Below are 20,262 nucleotides of genomic sequence, written 5' to 3' on the forward strand. Positions count from 1 at the left end.
TTTTTTAAATTTGGGGTGGAGTTCCCCTTAAAATCCACACCTGACCTGAAGGGTCTGGAATTGATATTCAGGGGGAAACCCACATCATTGTTTTTTTAAAAACTAGTCAACCGCACGCCGTCAAATGACGGCGGGCGGAAGACTCCATTGTTCTGACAGGACGTCATATGACGTCCTGTCATTTAAAGCTGCTAGGGGGCGTGCGCGCTCCCGTCGCGTTACTGGGAACACAATGCGCGTGCCCGGCGGTCGCGATGGCCGCTGGGCACCCGCGATTGCCCAGTAACTACACACAGAGATCCACGGTCCTGCTCAGACACAGAGATCCACGTCCTGTCAGGGAGAGGAGACCGATTCTTGTGTCCCTTGTACATAGGGACACAGATCGGTCACCTCCCCCAGTCACCCGCCTCCCCCTACAGTTAGAACACTCACTAGGCTACACATTTAACACCTTCCCCGCCCCCTAGTGGTTAACCCCTTCCGTGCCAGTCACATTTATACAATAATCAATGCATATTTATAGCACTGTTCACTGAATAAATGTAAATGGTCCCAAAAATGTGTCAAAGGTGTCCGATGTGTCCGCTATAATGTCGCAGTCCCCAAAAAAATCGCAGATCACCGCCATTCCTAGTAAAAAATAAATAAAAAAAATCATAATTATGTCCCCTATTTTGTAGGCAATATAACTTTTGTGCAAACCAGTTATTGCGATCTTTTTTTTACCAAAAATATGTAGAAGAATACGTATCGGCCTAAACTTAGATAACATTTTTTTTTTTAAATGGGATATTTATTATAGCAAAAAGTAAAAAATATTGTGTTTTTTTCTAAATTTACGCTCTTTTTTTGTTTATAGTCCAAAAAATAAAACCGCACAGGCGATCAAATACCACCAAAAGAAAGCTCTATTTGTGGGAAAAAAAGGACCTCGATTTTGTTTGGGAGCCACTTTGCACGACTGCGCAATTGTCAGTTAAAGCGACGCAGTGCCGGAAGCTAAAATTTTGTCTGGGCAGGAAAGGGGTGCATGTGCACAGTAGGCAAGTGGTAAATTGATGGCGGTGTTCCCCTTAATATCCATACCAGACATGAAGGGCCTGGTAATTGAATTTGGGGGAACCCCACGCTTTTTTTTTTTTATGAATGAATTCTCTCTGAATTGCCGGGAGCCGACAATTCATTATAGCCGCAAGTCAGTTTTAAATTACTTTTTTCTTTCAGAAATGACACTTTGTGCAGGGACAGTTCTAAGTACGGGAAACATGCGCTATTTCACATGCTTACTTTACACCCCCCCCCCCCAGGTACGAAATTTAAAGGGAATATTTCACTTTTATTGTTTCACTTTAAGCATTATTAAATTCACTGCTCTCGAAAAAACAGCTGTTTTTAAAACTTTTTTTTGCATTGATACATGTCCCCTGGGGCAGGACCCAGGTCCCCAAACACTTTTTAGGACAATAACTTGCAGACGAAGTGTTGTGACACGAAACGCATCAGGAGGACTCCACTGCCTGCCTCATTTTGTATATACAAACGAGTGATATTCCAGCTACATGTAAGTGCAATAGCTGCAATAAATATTTTTATTTATTTATACAAGATTACGCCATGTGGCCACTTTTCTTTCCCATCTCCTTTTAACTTGACACTATCAGAGAAACCAGTTCGGAGACGCAATTCTACATCACAGGTCTTGCTACATTTCAACCATCATTCATCTGAGGTTATGATGTTCATCTAAACTAAAATCCTCCCATCTACCGCTGGTGATTGTACTTCATATAAGCCTGTTTTGACTTTCAGTGACGTATGTCCCCTTAAGTCCATTGGCTCTGGTAAGCCTGCATTCTTTCCGGTGGTGGGTCATTATCTCACATGGACGAAGTCACTAATTGATGATCTGATACATACATTTTTTTCACTTATTCACTTGGTGGAATCTCATCACATATGGACTTTATTATATATTTTTCATTTGTCATTTAACATCAGTTGATGCACATTTTGGCTTATTATAAATGTTTTGTGTCGTTTATTCAAATGACATATTTACCCATATAATCATTCCAATGTTTCTGTTATGATTAACATTGTATAAGCGCTGCACATATATATATATATATAACTTGCATATTAGCCTTTAAAATTAGCTCTTTAGATTTCAAATGTTCGCGTCCAATAGACTTTAACAGGGTTCTAAAGTTCACACAAACGTTTGGTGTGTTCGCAGGTTCTGGTGCGAACCGAACAGGGGGGTGTTTGGCTAATCCCTAGTGCCGGAAATGCACAAGGCAATTAGTAGAAAAGAAGGTATGGACAGCCGCACTCCAAAAAAAAACTTGATGTTGTCTTTATTTTAAAAGGATAAATGCACTACAAATCACAGCAAAAAATACAGGGATGAGCCCTGACGCATTTCAACTAGTGCTTAGTTAGTCATCAAGGTTTTTTTGGAGTGCGGCTGTTCATACCTTCTTTTCTACTAACTGTCACCCACATCGCGGGCATCTAAATGCAGGCCTGTCATAGCTGCTGGCTTTACAACTTCTGCCTTTCCGTCTGGTGGATTCTGTAACCTTCTGTGAATTTGAAGAATGTGCTGTACAACAATGGCAGGTTCCCAGTAGCTATTTCTTTTCATATAAAGGCAATTCCAGCTCTGTACCATCATGTGGAAGCCAATGATGTGGCATTATTGGGCAAGGCAGTCAGCCGCAAGGTCCACGTTAGTGCTGACATGTGGTCCAGCAAGCATTGTCAGGGATGGTATATTTCGTTCACAGCACACTAGGTAATTCTGCTTGCAACTTGGAAGGATGCAGGACAGGGCTCAGAGGTGGTTCACGCCATGTCACCTGGAGTCAGGTATGGTGGTGTGGGATAATGGCACAAAACTCCTGTTCTGCCCTTTGACAAGGAAATTTGACACATGTGCCATACCTGTCACCTGTCCTCAATTTGGTGGTGCAGCATTTCCTAAATAGGTACCCAGGGTTGGAAGATCTGCTAAAGCAGGCTAGAAGAGTCTGTAGCCATTTTAGGCGGTCATAAACAGCCAGTGCTTAGTTGGCTTAAATTCAGCAGGAATTCCACCTGCCCGTAAACCACCTGATTTGTGACATGCCCGCCAGGTGGAACTCAACTTTGGCAATTCTGCAGCGGATGCACATGCAGCCCTAAATGAGTACCTATGTGAGTATGGTACAACAAGCTTAGGCCGCCTCAACTCTTTTTCCCCATACCAATGGCTTTTGATAAAGGATGCAAAAAAGAGGAAAGGTCTGGTGTCCCCAGTGACACACTTCCATCCCTGTTACATATAGTCAAAACAAAAGGATTCACCCCGGGACTTTAAATTAAGTGGGTAACGTTTCCGCCAGTAAAGATAACAGTAATTGTATAGTATATAATTTATTCAAGTAAAATTGTTTACATGCGTAAAGTAAAATTGTTACATATATAGATAACACCAACAATTGCCAATTGAAACGATACATAAACAATAAATATTAGTACACAAGTATAATAGTGTCCACTATTATACTTGGAAATAGTACATCGCTGGCAGGAGGATTGCCAGATACTGTAATCCTGTGACTCCGAGAAGTCTGCTTCTCATGCCTACGAAAATGTGCGGTACATGGCATCAAGGAGAAGGATAACTATTGGTTGGCAACCCTCCTTGACCACCAACAGTGACATATATCTTGAAATAGGGTATGTGCTCACCTCAATATATGTGACCTCACAATTAAGTTTGGTCGGATAACGCTTTTTAGTCTCCCAGGACTAATCGGATGAATTTCCTTCTTCCAATCAGTCTGTGTATGTCTCCAAATGGCGTTTTTATCCGGTATATGAAAAAGAGAAGTTGCTCCATAGTGCTTAACCTGTTTAAAAACTTGACTTTATTAAAATTGTAGCAATTACACTCACATGAAAAAGGTGTTTTAGTGCACCAACTATATACCACCATTTTTTATCCAACACACTGCAATAGCATCTCCATGCTGACTCCAATGGGTAACTTAGCGTCTCGTTAACAATATGAGCCCCTCCCCTACGCATTACGTCACAGGGTCCGGTGACTTAATTGTGAGGTCACATATATTGAGATGAGCACATACCGTATGGGGGAGCACTAGGATGAAAGTTTTGGCACTTATTTGAATAAGAAGATTTAAATAAGTCACACAAGATTATACAGTATATGAACTGAAGCACTTTATTATTATTATTTATTGATATTATTCAAAGCATTCAGATGTTTCTTCACTTATCAAGGCTTGTATATGTTTATGCACTGTATAGCACTTTACTTTCAAGATTTGTGTCACTTTTTTGAAAAAATCACAGATGCTGTATATTGCAGTTAGATGTTTAAAAAGGGCCACTTTATTTAACGCAGCTGATTTAATTTATTCACTTTTTTTATATTTATATTGGGAGTGTGTTACCAGTTGGCTGTTGTATCTGTCGATCATACAATAGCTGCTCACAAGATTACTGTACCTCCTTGACCACCATTACAAGCGGAAAGAGTACCTCTATATGGTTTTGGTGTGAAGGCACCTCCGACACCCAAAGACCAATTTTCCACACCTGTTTGACAGGTACATATCATTAAAAATTTTAACAGCAAGGCAATTCTTGTTTTCATCAAGAGTACCTCTACAGTTTTACAGTGTGAAGGCACCTCCGAAATCCAAAGATCAATTTTTCTGCACCTGTTACTTCTATCCAAAGTCTGCGTAAGAAACACCAGAAGTCAGCCAATAATTGCAATTATTGCACCAGCTTCTATACAATGTACAGATGTGCCACTTTACTATATTGAAAGGAATTTTTCATTTTTTTTTGCTTTCGCTTTAAGAATCAGTAAATCACTGCTTATTTAAAAATGAAGTTTTTTATAATATTTTTGTTTTTCATTGATACATGTCCCCCAGGGCAGCACCCAGACTCCCATAACCATTGTATGCCCAATTACTAAGCCTTCAAAATGGGCATTTTTACAGTTTGGATCCCATACACTTTAATGGGGTTCGTTATTCGATTCCAAACTTTTGCAATACTTTTGCAATTTTCTAAAGTTCTGGAGCGAACAGAACAGGGGGTCGTTCGGCCCATCCCCAATCAGGAAATTCCCCCTGAGAAATGCCATGCAGCTCTTACTAAAGTGCATACATACTGTATAGACAGGAACATCAACAGCACAATGCTAGAGTGCATGCATGTAGATAGGAACTTTATTGTGCTGAGAGACAATGAATAACCAAACTGGGCTCCTCCTTTTGATGCTCTAGCTACATTGACTCTACAATGAAGTTATTTATGAGGGATCCTGTTCATATTGTCCCTAAACATTACAATAAAAGTTTACAGTGTGATGTTATTCCAGATTAAGAACTTCATTGTGTTAGCATAGAATATCTGTTAGCATAGCATGTTATACAAGGCTGAAATGAGCACAGAGCAGAGCTGGTAAGTCTGTTGTGGAGTCTTACCATAAAAATGTTTCTGGTGTAGCAATATTGTTAGGCATTTTGGATGTTTCCCTCTTCAGACTACTAAAATATCAAGCACACTCGTACCTGAAAGCTGAGCCTCTACAAGGAGAGATTATGGGATCATAGTAAGTGTCTCTTGCAGTGCCTCTACCCAATGGGACATTGAGGAATGCAAACTGGACTTCCAATTGAGATATCTTTGTCCCTAGGCATAGTAGTCACATTTGCTGTACTTCTTGCAACAATGAAATCTAAGGTCCTTGAATGTAATTTTAAATGTTTCTTTCAAACAGAACAGGGGTTGAGATAGCACACTGTTCTTGAAGATAGCAGTTTCTGCATGGAGCCCATAATTATCCTACCCACAGCAGAAAGGGGTGGTATCCAATATAACAGAGGTTTTGGGGTTTTCTCTTTACCGGGTACTGACTGCAGCTACGGACCAATGGAGATGTGGGTGTTTCTCCATTGTTCCTAGCGATATCTTCTTATTGCAGTAGAATCTGCATGGGTGAGGATCATCTAAAGTAACACAAGGTAGTAAATAGTGGCCCAGGTACCAACCTACAAGCAAAGACCTTTCCAGAAGGGTGCCCAGGAGTTTTGTTGAGGCTAGGCCTAATCCACCGACAACAAGATCATAATAATGTATCCCTGGCACAACACTCTGTATTAGAGGTCGACCGATATGGGTTTTTCTCTGGCCGATGCCGATGCCGATATTTGGATATCGGGGCGGCCGATGGGCGGGTGTTTAAGGTGGAGAGGTGGGGAGGAGATAATTGTTTAGGGTGGAGAGGTGGGGTGCAGCCTGTCAGTGCCACATCAGTGCCCACCAGTGCAGCCCATCAGTGCCAACTCATTAGTGCCCACCAGTGCAGCCTATCAGTGTCCATCAGTGCCACCTCATTGGTGTCTATCAGTGCCCAACCAGTGCCACCTCACCAGTACCCACCAGTGCAGCCCATCAGTGCCACCTCATCAATGCCCACCAATGCACCAGTGCATCCCATCATTGCCCACCAGTGCATCTCACCAGCGCATATCACCAGTGCATCACATCAGTGCCAACCAGTGCATCACATTAGTGCCAACCTGTGCATTACATCAGTGCCAACCAGTGCATCACCTCATCAGTGCCAACCAGTGCATCACCTCATCAGTGCCTCACATCAGTGCCCACCAGTACAGCCCAATGTCATTCACTGCCACCTCATCAATGCCCACCAGCGGATCGCTCCAGGCTCCATTCCATCTCCTAGCACAAGAAAGCTCCATTCGTCCCTGGCCCTGATGTGCTGCCCCACCTCTGCCTACAATCCCTAGAATGCAGAGCGGGCCGGTAACAGCCAATCGGCGGCTGCCGCTGCCGACATCCTCCACTCTGAAAAAAAAATGTCCCCTGACGTGCTGCGCACCCTGCCTCTGCCTACAAACCCCAGCCCGCGCTGCATTCTGGGGTCTGTAGGCAGATGCAGGGCGCGCAGCACGTCAGGGGACGTTTTTTTTACAGTGGAGGATGTCGGCAGCGGCGACCGCCGATTGGCTATTACAGGCCCTCTGGTTGGCTGCCGACTTCCTTAAACTAAAAAAAAAGCAGATAGCAGCGAGCGCGCTGGGTGTACCAAGATGGCCGCGCTCCGGAGCTAGGCCGAAGCCGCGGCCTTTCCTGATGTTGTGACGTTGGCGGCAATGCGCGAATCCGCGGATTGCCGCCACGGTCACAGCATTAGGAAAGGCCGCGGCTTCGGCCTAGCTCCGGATCCGTGGCACCGCTAGCGGCCATGGTAAATATCGGCCTAATTTGGATAAAAATCGTCCTATTTCTCCAACGTTTATGTGCGTTGTGTTATGTTATGTGTTAAGTTATGCACTTGGGGGCTAAGAATATGCATGCATCATACATTCTAGGGGGAATACAACTGGGGGGGGTCTGTAGTGGAGAAGGATCTGGGGGTTTTAGTTGATCATAAGCTCAATAATGGCATGCAATGCCAAGCTGCGGTTTCCAAAGCAAGCAAAGTCCTTTCTTGTATTAAAGCCGAGCTCCACCCTAAAGTGGAACTCACGCTGATCGGAACCCGCCCCCCCCTCCGGTGTCACATTTTACACCTTTCAGGGGGAGGGGGGTGCAGATACCTGTCTAAAGACAGGTATTTGCACCCACTTCCGGCCACACGCCTCGGGCAAAAGATGGGTTTTTCCAGACTTCCCGTCTGTCCCCCGTTGTGTGCTAGGAACACTCGGCTCCCAGCACACAGCGTGTGAGCCAATCGGCGGACGCAGCGCAACTCGCGCATGCGCCGTAGGGAACCGGGTAGTGAAGCCGGAGCGCTTCACTTCCTGGTTCCCTCACTGAGGATGGAGGGGGGAGCAGCAGAGAGACGAGCGATCGCTCGTCCTCTGCTGCGGACGGCGCTGGACTCCAGGACAGGTAAGTGTCCTAATATTAAAAGTCAGCAGCTGCAGTATTTGTAGCTGCTGGCTTTTAATATTTTTTTTTACTGGCACATCCGCTTTAAGAGAGGTATGGACTCCAGAGAAACAGATATAATTTTGCCCCTGTACAAATCATTAGTAAGACCTCATCTGCAATATGCAGTTCAGTTTTGGGCCCCAGTTCTCAAAAAGGATATCGGAGAACTGGAGAAAGTGCAGAGAAGGGCATCCAAACTGATAAGAGGCATGGAGGAGCTCAGCTATGAGGAAAGATTAGAAGAACTGAATTTATTCACTCTTGAGAAGAGAAGAATAAGGGGGGATATGATCAACATGTACAAATATATAAGAGGTCCATACAGTGAACTTGGTGTTGAGTTATTCACTTTACAGTCAACACTGAGGACAAGGGGGCACTCTTTACGTCTAGAGGAAAAGAGATTTCATCTCCAAATACGGAAAGGTTTTTTCACAGTAAGAGCTGTGAAAATGTGGAACAGACTTCCTCCAGACGTGGTTCTGGCCAGCTCAGTAGATTGCTTTAAGAAAGGCCTGGATTGTTTCCTAAATGTACAGAATATAACTGAGTACTAAGATTTGTAGGTAAAGTTGATCCAGGGTAAATCCGATTGCCTCTCGGGGGATCGGGAAGGAATTTTTTTCCCCTGCTGTAGCAAATTGGATCTCATGCTCTGCTGGGGTTTTTTGCCTTCCTCTGGATCAACTGTGGGTATGGAGTTGGGTGTATGGGATTGTACTGTGTTTTTTATTTTGTTTGTTTATTTTTTTTGTGGTTGAACTGGATGGACTTGTGTCTTTTTTCAACCTGACTAACTATGTAACTATGTGTTAAGGCAGCTCATTTATTCAAAAATGTTTTTTTTCGCACCTGCACTTTTTTTACGCACCTGCACTTTTTTTTAACACAATGCACTAAAATGCACTAAAATTTCACACTGTAAAATAATCATAAAAATGTAGCACTTATAGGCAAAAACATAATGCCCCAATCTTCTTTCTTTTTAAACATAAAGACAGTGGGCCAGATTCACATAGAATTGGGCGGCGTAACGTATCCCATTTACACCGCCGCAAGTTTTCAGCGTAAGTGCTTGATTCACAAAGCACTTGCCTGTAAACTTGCGGCGGCGTAGCGTAAATCCGCCCGGCGCAAGCCCGCCTAATTCAAATGGGGCGGGGACCATTTAAATTAGGCGTGTTCCCGCGCCGAACGTACTGCGCATGCTCCGTCCCTAAAATTACCCGACGTGCATTGCGCTAAATGACGTCGCAAGGACGTCATTGGTTTCGACGTTAGCGTAAATGGCGTCCAGCGCCATTCACAGACGACTTACGCAAACGACGTGAAATTTCAAATTTCGACGCGGGAACAACGGCCATACTTAACATTGGCTAGACCACCTATAGGGCAGGTTTAGTTTTACGCCGCGTATCTCTACGGAAACTATGTAAATTTACAGCGACGGGCAAAGCGTACGTTCGTGATTCGGCGTAACTAGTCATTTGCATATTCTACGCTTACCGCAATGGAATCGCCACCTAGCAGCCGGCCTAGAATTGCAGCCTAAGATCTGACGGTGTAAGTCAATTACACCTGTCGGATCTTTGGGAGATCTATGCGTAACCTGATTCTATGAATCAGGCGCATAGTTACGACGGACGGATCTCAGAGATACGACGGTGTATCAGGAGATACGCTGTCGTATCTCTTTTGTGAATCTGGCCCAGTGTGTTAGAGTTCACATAAGGACATCCAGTTGCCATGGAAAATAACCAATGCTCATCAAAAGCTTAGACCCCACAGTATTACATATGTCATGTCCAATTCATAAATTCTGTACAGAGCTGTCATTGTCATCAACCACAGGTAAGTATGACTTCAGAATCCCAACCTACTCACCCTGTACCCACTACATATAGGGGTATAGCAACAGATAATGAACTTGACTCTGGCTGTGTGCTTGCCTCTAATTAGACTGACTCCATGCATTTGTGAATGCACTCTAATGCAATCCAGCATTCAGATTGTCAAAAGGAAAAAAGGCTCATAGTGTGAATACCACTCAGACAGAGCTTATACTATACACACAACTGACCTTAGTAAGTCTTCAACTCAATTTTATTTAAAAAAAACTGTTTGGAATCAACTCCAATAATGAATAATTGTTAGTCACCACTAGATCTTTTAAGAAACTACACCAATGGCATACAAAAATAATAAAAAAAAAGCAAGAAAGCAAAAAAACTAAAAGCAGTGTTTAGCTTCTATAATCCACCTTGTCTGACATGTTTCATTCATCCTAACAGACATCATCAGGAATCATGAGTAGTAAGTTGGCTAAGATGCATAGGCATTGTGATGTGTTGTGTGTGTGATGATGTGCCATTAAATGGCATTGCACCACAGCAAACATAGGGCAGTATATTTATTTTCATTGCAGTAGCATGCAGTAAAATATACAATTTACCATGTGTTATTACAACTTATAAATGTGAGCTCACTACTGTAAAAACTATAGGGATGTACAAGTAACAATACTGGCACAAACTGTTGCGGTCCTCCTTATGTGAAATATGAGTATATTAAATAACTAACAAAACTACAAAGCAAAGGAGAATTAAACCATTCATATTTGATATACAATCTCTTAATTACACCAATTTAACTATCTAAAATAGAAAATCATATTAGAATTTGAAAAGATTCATTTTATACATCTGCCTACTTCAGCGCCTTTGCATGGGAATAAAACAAGACATGGATAAGTGGTCAACCCCCCTTCCGGTCATTAATCTAGCCACACAATATTCATAAATTCAATTTGAAAACAGGCAGAATCCTTTTCTTTTATTGGTTTCTGTGTTATTAAATGAGGCTGTTCCTAGCTAATATACTTCCAGTCCTAAAATGCCGCTTGGAGCTGTTATTCAAATCAAATAACATGCCCCTTTAACTGATGCCTGGGACCAATAACTGCCACCCTGTGATACATCTCCTTGCTACTGTCACAAATATTAAAGGCGGCAATAATGCTGATAATCTGTCATAACTAAGTTGATTTCTAAATAACTCAGATCCGTCATCCTATATGTGGAAGCAAAATGCAGCTTTACAGCCTGAAGCAATTGCGTTAACTCGCCTCTGTTATTATTGTCAAGTGACTGAGTGAGCCGAAATCTCAGGTTATTGTCTGGCGAGGGTGCTATCCAAAAAAAAAAAGACTTTCTATCTAAAATGTGTTTAGTGTTATTAATTATGGTCTGAAGCAGTAATTCTGTTATGATAATGACATAGCCATTGCTCCTGTTTTGAAAGGCCCATCCATTGTTCTGTGTGTATACCCAAATCACTTGTTTTGTTGTCATTGAATATATCCACTTCTAATGCTTTTAACAATTCAAGATTTATATATTATAATTCATATGGTGATATTTTGAATATCACAAGCTGGAAAATAAATAATACACAAATATTTATATGCAGACTGCATTTTCAAACTGCCTGAAATGAGCATTTCTAAAATGCTTTGTATGTATTGCACTCTGTTCTCACGATGTAGGTCATGGTCCAAAAGTTAGATATTTTAGCATTTAATGTGCATCCAAAGCTTTTTTTCATTAGTTGTCATGGATACTGTATATACTGTAGATAGATATATAGATAAGACAGACCCATATCTCCTTTTTACTATATTTAAAACCAACAGGCAAAAATGAAATTGAAATAGTGCATTGTGCATCAGTTTCCTGTATGAGCCAAGCTGACTTCCTGCTCTGAAGACCAGGCATTTTCCCTGCTCATTTTCTTTTTGGGTACTGGTCCCACCACTGTCCCTGTGCATTCTCCTTCCTCTGGAACCTATGACAGGGGACCTGGTCCTGAAAGTGTTGCCTCTACCAATAGGAGACCATAAGTAGGACTCAAAGAAGTAAACAAATATGAGGATTATCACATAAGCATGGTTTAAAGGGTAACTCAACTTTCATGGGGAAAAGAAATAGCAAATAAAGAAAAAATAATATAATGTATACAATTGCGACACAAGTCATATTGTGATTGAATGTTATTAAAAATTACCTTTCCTTTTTAATCTGCAGCTCTGTAATTTTGTGAAAATCCAATGCAATACGGCTACTTGGAGGTGTTCTGTACACAGAATGTGTGCAGAACGCCCCCCAGATGTGTCACTTCTTGCTTGTGTGATTGGCCACTGATTTTCCAAAAAGTCTGTCCTAAGTTACAAGTCAGATTTAAGGTATCCCCTGCAACAAAAATTACATTTTTGGCAAGATACTTTCAATAGGAAATCAAGTCGAAAGGGATGCAGGACCATCACCCTATTAGAGCCCTGTGCACAGATGATTGATAATTATGAAAGTACTCCAATTAGACGAATTTTCCCACACAAACACCTGCAAACACACAGTGATTTCTTCAAAATAACAAAAGGCAGGAATCTGCAACAAAGTTTGGTATAATCCTGGCAATATACATAGATCACCCAGAGGGAAATGTTTTTTTCTCAACAGAAGTGGAGTTACTCTTTAAGTTAAGTGAAATGGTAATGCTATTTATTACCTTTTGTACCTCCATACCCTCCTTTTAGAATGTAAGCTCTACGAACAAGGCCCTCCTGTACCTTCTTTATTGAACTGTGCTGTAATTGTGATGTCCCCCCTATACATTGTAAAGCGCTGCGTAAACTGTTGGCGCTATATAAATTGTGTATAATAATAATGCTAATATCCTGGAGTTGAGCGTTATGAATTCAGAAAAATGTGTTCCATTGTGGAGCTTGCTATAGTACCCTGTCTATAAAGCGTCAGCAACTCCAGTTCATTGACCACTGACCATCAATTGTTCCTGTAAACGTAAATGCAGCACTAAGGGTGTCTGTAATGTAAATATGTATGCTCAGATAAAATCGGTAAGGGTGAAATAATAATTTAGCCATTCTATCATTCTAAAGGATTTTTTTTTTTAAATAACAAGCAAGTTATACTTACCTGCTATGTGCAATGTTTTTTCACAGAACAGAACCATTTATCCTCTTCTGGGGTCCCTCGCTAGCACTCTTCACTCCTCCACCCTGCCAAGGGCCCATCATAGCAAGCCACTTGCAGAATTCTAACTGCTAGCCTACTAATATATTTTATGGGAGTAAACCCATAAATATACAGAGAAACAAATAAATTCCTTATAGGTTAGTCTGGTTTGATCATCATCCTCATACAAAAAATCAATTATCTTGGCAATAATTTATATTTCAGTTAATATAAGAAAATAATTAATTCAGAGCTTTTTCTGTACTAAAATGAATAAGGATTTTTATAACCTCGGGAGCACATTTTGTATAGCTTACTTATTTGTAAAATTAGGGTACAAAAGCATTTTCCATGTACAGTGATACCAGCGCAGTTGGTTGGTGTGGTTTTAAATACATGTGCAAGTGTTCTGAAAAATACATGATGTGCTATTCCTTCATTTAGACAGCAGAGGGCACCTGGAATCCATGTACCACTTCAGTATCAAAATCCCCAAAAATGTGTCAGTGTTCAGTTTATTCCTAAGGTACAATTATTATAAGAGATTGATATAAATTAATAATAAAGGCCGGATTTTCATTCACTTTTCATTTTATTCATTAAGCAGCAATATTACATATGTCATCATTGAGGCATAGCATAATGCAAATATATTTTAAAAACACACAAAAAAGGTGCCCGAATAAAAAGAAGATGATCTGAGATTTTCTTATCTTTGCTTGAAAATGAGACAGACTGAAAGGCTGCAGAAGTTTGAGTTTTACAAAAAAAAATATGAAAGGCTTCCAATATAGTAAAATGAGACTACAAGAGAAGAGTTGCACTCAGTTGATATGAGGTATCAAACATGTTAAAGTGGAGAGTAAATAAAATGGACCTGTAGATAGTGTACTACGGATGTGTTTGTCTAACATTTTACAGATATTGCACACACTGATACAACATCTAGGAAACAACTTATAAATATAAATGGGCCAAACACCCCTCGGTTTGGTTCACTCTGGAACATCGCAAAAGTTGAAAAAAAGTTGAACGATGAACCCCATTGAAGTCTATGGGAACCGAACAGGAATTTTGAAGGCTTATATGCAAGTAATTGGCCATAAAAAGGTATGGGAGCCCAGGTACTGCCCTGGGGGAAATGTACCAATTAAAAATAAAACTTAAAAAAAAAACTTTTTAGATGAGCAGTTATTTTAATGATTGTTAACCACTTCAGCCCAGAAGGATTTACCCCCTTAATGACCTGTTTTTTTTTTTTGCAAAACGGCACTGTGTTGCTTTAACTGACAATTGCGTGTTGTACCCAAAAAATGTATGTGTTTTTTTTTTACAAAAGTTTATTGGAAGTATAAAAAAGCAGTTACATGGTATAGTTTAGAAGTAAAAGGAGATCAACATTTAGTCAACGGTAATACAAACATTGCATCTTAAAACAAGGAGTGATACAGCAGCATGAAATAGGTCTCAAACACGCTATATGGACAAGTAATGGCAGAAAAAAAAAGAAAAAAACAGACAAAATATTACGTGAGATTCCAGTAGGACCATTTAACCTCATAAATGTGGAGGCTATCGTGTAGGGTGTGAAAAATAATTTCTGAAATTCTAATTATCTCCATTATAGCCACCACCTGTGGCCAGATTACATTTTTGGATTTCCAATTAAAAGCAATCATCCATTGTATGGAACTACACAAGGAGTGAAATAGTCTAGCGCAGGGTATAGGAATGTCAGGTATTTTTGCATATAGAAGACAAATTTGGGGAGTGGGAGTAACCTTGTATTTCGAAGATTTCTCAAATCTATCAATAGCGGCGCGCCATATCTGATCGAGTTGTGGGCAACTCCAGAAAGTATTCATGAAAGTACCTAGATCCGGACAGCCCCGGTAACAGTTGGGGGATACTGTTGGATAAAATGTATAAATTCTGGAGGGGGTTAGATACCATCTAGAGAAGAGTTTCATCTGGGTTTCTCTAAATAAGATGCCAAGTCTCAGCCGAGAGGGAGCAATCAAGCTCAGCCTCCCAACGGAGCATCGGCTCTGATTTATCAGGCAGAGCAGAGTCACTGAGAAACTGATATAGTCTAGAAATTATCCCCTTGTCTCTAGATGATGAAATACAAATCCTTTCAAATAGTGTGTTGGAGGTTTGAGAAGACAGTGAGAAGTAATTTGCATAAAATGATCTGATTAGTGAGTAATGTTCATATTCTGAGGATGGGAGATCGAATCCTTCCCGCAACGCAGAGAATGACGCAAATTCCCACTTTGTCAGAAAAGATTTCAAAGTGGTTAGGTTTTTATTAATCCAGGGAGAGAACAGAGAACTATTGTTATAGGCTAGAGGAAAATCTGGGATCACCCAGGAAGGACGCCAGTGGGGGGGAGTTTGATGACAGGCCAAAGGGGGCATCTATCTTTCACCATAATTGAACAAAGTGGGCTACTATAATGTTGTGTTTGAGGAGGTTACGGTATAAAATTGAATTAGCCCATAGTAAACCTTGAAGGTGATAAGGGCGGATAGATGCATATTCAAATCTCTTCCAGGGGACATCATGACTCTGGAAGAACCATTGGGAGAGTTGAGCGAGTCTAGCAGCGAGAAAGTAGTACCAGAGGTTTGGTAGCCCTAGGCCCCCCTTAGATTGTGGTCTGTGAAGAAGAGCATAGCTACACCTTGGTTTTCTTTCCGACCAAATACATTTATTTAGAGTCCTCTAAAGAGAATCTAATTTGGATTTGTAAATGTTAATGGGAAGGGTGCGAAAGTAGTAAAGAAGTTTGTGAATAATGTTCATTTTAATGGCACATATCCTACCGAGGAATAGGGATGAGCCGAACATACCCGCGTTCGGTTCGCACCAGAACGTTCGAACAGACCGACCGTTCGCGCAAACATTTAGAAACCCCATTGAAGTCTATAGGACTCGAACGTTCAAATTAAAAAGTGCTCATTTTAAAGCCCAATATGCAAGTTATTGTTGGAAAACGTCTTTGAGAACCCGGGTCTTGCCCCAGGGAACATGTATCAATGGGAAAAAAAGTTTTAAAAACTGTAGTTTTTTCATGAGCAGCGATTTTAATGATGCTTAAAGTGAAAAAAAAAATTCCTTTAAATATGGTACCTGCTGGGTGTCTATAGTAGTGGCACGTGTTTAGAAATGTCCCTGCACAACATCAGATTACTCTCAGAAAAAAGTAATTTAATACTGTCTGCGGCTTTAATGTAATGTTTGGTCCCTGCAATATGGATAAAAATCATTGAAAAAAATAGCATGAGTTTCCCCGCTACCACTCCCCCCAGGTCATTACAAGACCTAGTGCCGATCCTGACCTCCCTGGGGCCCTAAGCAAAATGACATGGCACATTAAAAATGAGAAGCGGGGGGGGCCCTGACGACAGTGACATGTCACATTAAAGAAAGTTGAGAAGCGGGGGGAGGGGGTGTTCTGCTGTCGGAAATGACTCAGCCAGCGAGTTTAGAAGCGGGGTGAGGGGGAGAAAATTACTTCTCACCAGGCGGGGCCTCTAGTACTTTGGGGGGCCCTTTGCGGCTTTGCGGGGCCCTAAGCGGCTTGCATAGTGAGCCTATAGTGAGGATCGGCCCTGACAAGACCTTTTGGCCCTATATACTTTGAACAGCAGTATACAGGCATTGCAAACAAGATAAGGACTGTAGGTTTCTTAAGTAGAATCAGAATCATGTCATACTTTGCTCCTGCATATTGCACAATTTCCTAAAGAGACCCTCAACAAACTACATGACACTTGTGCCTGATGAGGCCACTGATATTCCAGTGGTGGTGGTCCATGAGACTGTCCATACAGGCTTGGCAGAACTCCTGTTCTCTGAAGGCCTCCATTATTTCTGCAAGTCAAAATTTAGCAAAAAAAAATAATGTCAGTCAAGCCTTAGCTTTCTCCCCATATCTAACCCACAAACTCATCCACTGATCATAAAGTCCAAAAATCAAGTTTCGTATCGTCGTATTGCACGGTCGTTTTTCCGACTTTTTCTACCGACTGAACGATGTTCTCATTCACGCAATATCCCTTTATACACTGCGCATGTGAGAAGCTCCGCACGTTTCCACGCCCATGACGATCGTTCTAGTGATTGACACGCCCCTTTTCAGTCGGTCAATGCAAGAGTCTGAAGAAATTATGGAGGGGAGACAGCAAGCTGCAACCAGGCAGGAGAGAGGCCAGGCACACACCAGGAGGAGCAGGAGGTACAAAGCCACCAACATGAGCTTCGACGACATGGTAGAGATGGTGGCTGTTCTTAAAAAGGACTACGACGGCAAAAAAGGGCCTTACAAGAACCCCAATAAACTCAAGGCCCAGATCATGGAGAAGGTACCGAGGACTCTCCATGCAAAATTCGGGGTGCAGAGGTCCAGGGAGCAGTTGCGCAAGAGATGGTCTGATTTGAAAATCAGAGAGCCGGACCAGATGGAGAGAATTAGAAGAGTTCTCAGAAGACGCAAGTAATTTTCATGTGTACTCTGAATATTTGTTTTTATTATTTTGCGTTGTGTGCTTTTTCTTTCAGGTTGTATATATATATACAGTCCAAGAATAGATGTTTCAAGGTTCATGTTTGTGGGCATAATAATTTGTTGTTCATTCTATTTAAGATCTTTTTATGTGAGACCAATTTTTTATTTAATGTAGATGTGTTATTAACTAGATTTAAATAATCCAACTTAAGTCAATATACAGTAAAAGGAGAGTATGCTCAGCACAGCAGTTGATTACACATATAGACTCAGTAGCACACTGGTTGGCATGGCCGATCCGCCCTATAGGCTCGCTATGCAAGCCGCTTAGGTCCCTGCAAAGCTGCGAAGGGCCCCCCAAATAACTAGAGGCCCCGCCTAGTAAGAAGTGATTTTCGCCCCCTCACCCTGCTTCTCAACTCGCTGACTGCATGGGAGAAGAGGCAAGAAGTCAGCACCCCTTGCTTCTCAATTTAATGTAAGATGTCATTTCCGACAGCAGAACACCCCCTCCCCCCACTTCTCAACTTTCTTTAATGTGACATGTCACTGTCGCCAGCGCCCCCCGCTTCTCATTTTTAATGTGCCATGTCATTTTGCTTCGGGCCCCAGGGAGGTCAGGATCGGCACTGAGTGTTGGTCACAAGAACAACCTAGTTAGCGTGTCACACAGAGGTGATCCAGTGTATACTTGTTGTTTTTCCATGTAGGAAACTTGTCCAAAGATAGAGAAATGCAGCAGCTTTGGTAATGGATAAAATCCTGTGTTAAGCTTAGAAGGATTGTAAAAGCAGACAATTGTACCACACTTTTTAAAAAGAATGATTGATATTCCTCTTTCAGGCCTCTAATCTTTTTGATTCATCTATCCCTTTTTTTACAATCTCATAGGCCGCAATCAAGCTGCAGAAGTGGAGCCGACCAACCCCACACAGTGCCAAGCCCCACCCTCGCCGGATGTGCAGGAAGTGCAAAATGCCACCACATCAGGTCAGTGTCATACAGCACAGCTTCAGGTAATACATGTAGGCCTGCATAATTTTAATACATGTTTTTTTCCCAAATTTCAGGTGTACGAGCTGTTGGTGGCGGCTTAGACACCTACAGTGCCCAGGTGTTAATTGGGGAGATAATGTCCTGCAGGGCACAAATAGAGGACACAAACATCGCCCTCGAGAAGATCATAAAGAACAACAGAAAGGTGGACCAAAACCTCAAGAATATTATTGATGTTCTGGGGAGGGTTTACAAAAAAAATAGATGTAGACAAGTATTTAAAAGCAAAAATATAGTTATTAAAAAAAATAAACAATTTCTATTAAGATAGTTTAAAAAAAATGAAAATTACACATTTTAAGTGTGATACAATAAATATTTTTGGATACTCAACAATGTCTGGCTTCTTATTATATCAATGCTGCCTAAAAGAACAAATCTAGATTTGTGGTGTTTACATTGACAATGATGAGTATTTAGTAAAGGAAAATAAACATGACACTATGATAACGTAGGAGAAAGCTAGAATGAACTCAAATTAGAAAAGAATCAAACCAAGAAAATTACTAGAACAGGGGCAGAAAAATTGGGCCTTAGGCACTGGTGGCGGTGTCACAACACTGCAACCCCTTAGAAATACTGTAATTGGAGCTCATCAAAGAGCCACATGCAAAGTATTTCATTAAAAATTGTTATTAGACGCCCCTGTTAAACAGGGGCAGAAACATTTGGCCTTAGGCACAACACAACACTGCAACCCCTCAGATACTGTAATTGGAGCGCAGAAAAGAGCCACATGCAAAGTATTGCATTAAAAATTGTTATTAGACACCTCTGTTCAACAGGGGCAGAAACATTGGGCCTTAGGCACAACACAACACTGCAACCCCTCAGATACTGTAATTGGAGCGCAGAAAAGAGCCACATGTAAAGTATTGCATTAAAAATTGTTATTAGACGCCCCTGTTCAACAGGGGCAGAAACATTGGGCCTTAGGCACAACACAACACTGCAACCCCTCAGATACTGTAATTGGAGCGCAGAAAAGAGTCACATGCAAAGTATTGCATTAAAAATTGTTATTAGACGCCACTGTTAAACAGGGGCAGAAAAATTGGGCCTTAGGATGCAGGGCAAGCCAGTAGCTCAATAGCGTACTGTGCAAGCTCTGGCCAGTGATTAATCCTCAAGACCCAGTATGCCAGAGGATTTTCGGTGGGGAAGGTGTCCAAGTCTGATCTTGCCCCTAGGTATTCACGCACCATGTAAATCAAACGCTGGCGATGGTTGCTGGAACAGGTCATACCTTGGGGCTGCGGACTAAAAAATTGTCTGAACGCATCGGTCAGACGGCCACCTTCTCCACCGCTCCTTCTGTGACTCACCAAAGCCTCAGCAACACGTTGTCCAGGAACAGGATTTAGTAATCCCCCAGGTTCTGGGAACGCGTTGCACAGAGCCTTCTGCAAGGCCTCCTGAAGATGTTTCATCTTCTGCTCCCTCTGTGACGGCAAGATAAGCTCTGCAACCTTACTCTTGTAACGTGGATCAAGGAGAGTTGCCAGCCAGTAATGATCCCTCTCCTTGATACCACGAACACGAGGATCCTTACGCAGGCTTTGCAGGATCAGGGAGGCCATGCAGCGTAGGTTTGCTGAGGCATTCGGGGCACAGTCCTCTGGGTCACGGAGGACGACAGGATCCGCAGCCACCTCATCCCAGCCACG

The sequence above is a fragment of the Rana temporaria genome, chromosome 11 (assembly GCF_905171775.1).
Source record: "Rana temporaria chromosome 11, aRanTem1.1, whole genome shotgun sequence".
Lineage (NCBI taxonomy): Eukaryota > Metazoa > Chordata > Amphibia > Anura > Ranidae > Rana > Rana temporaria.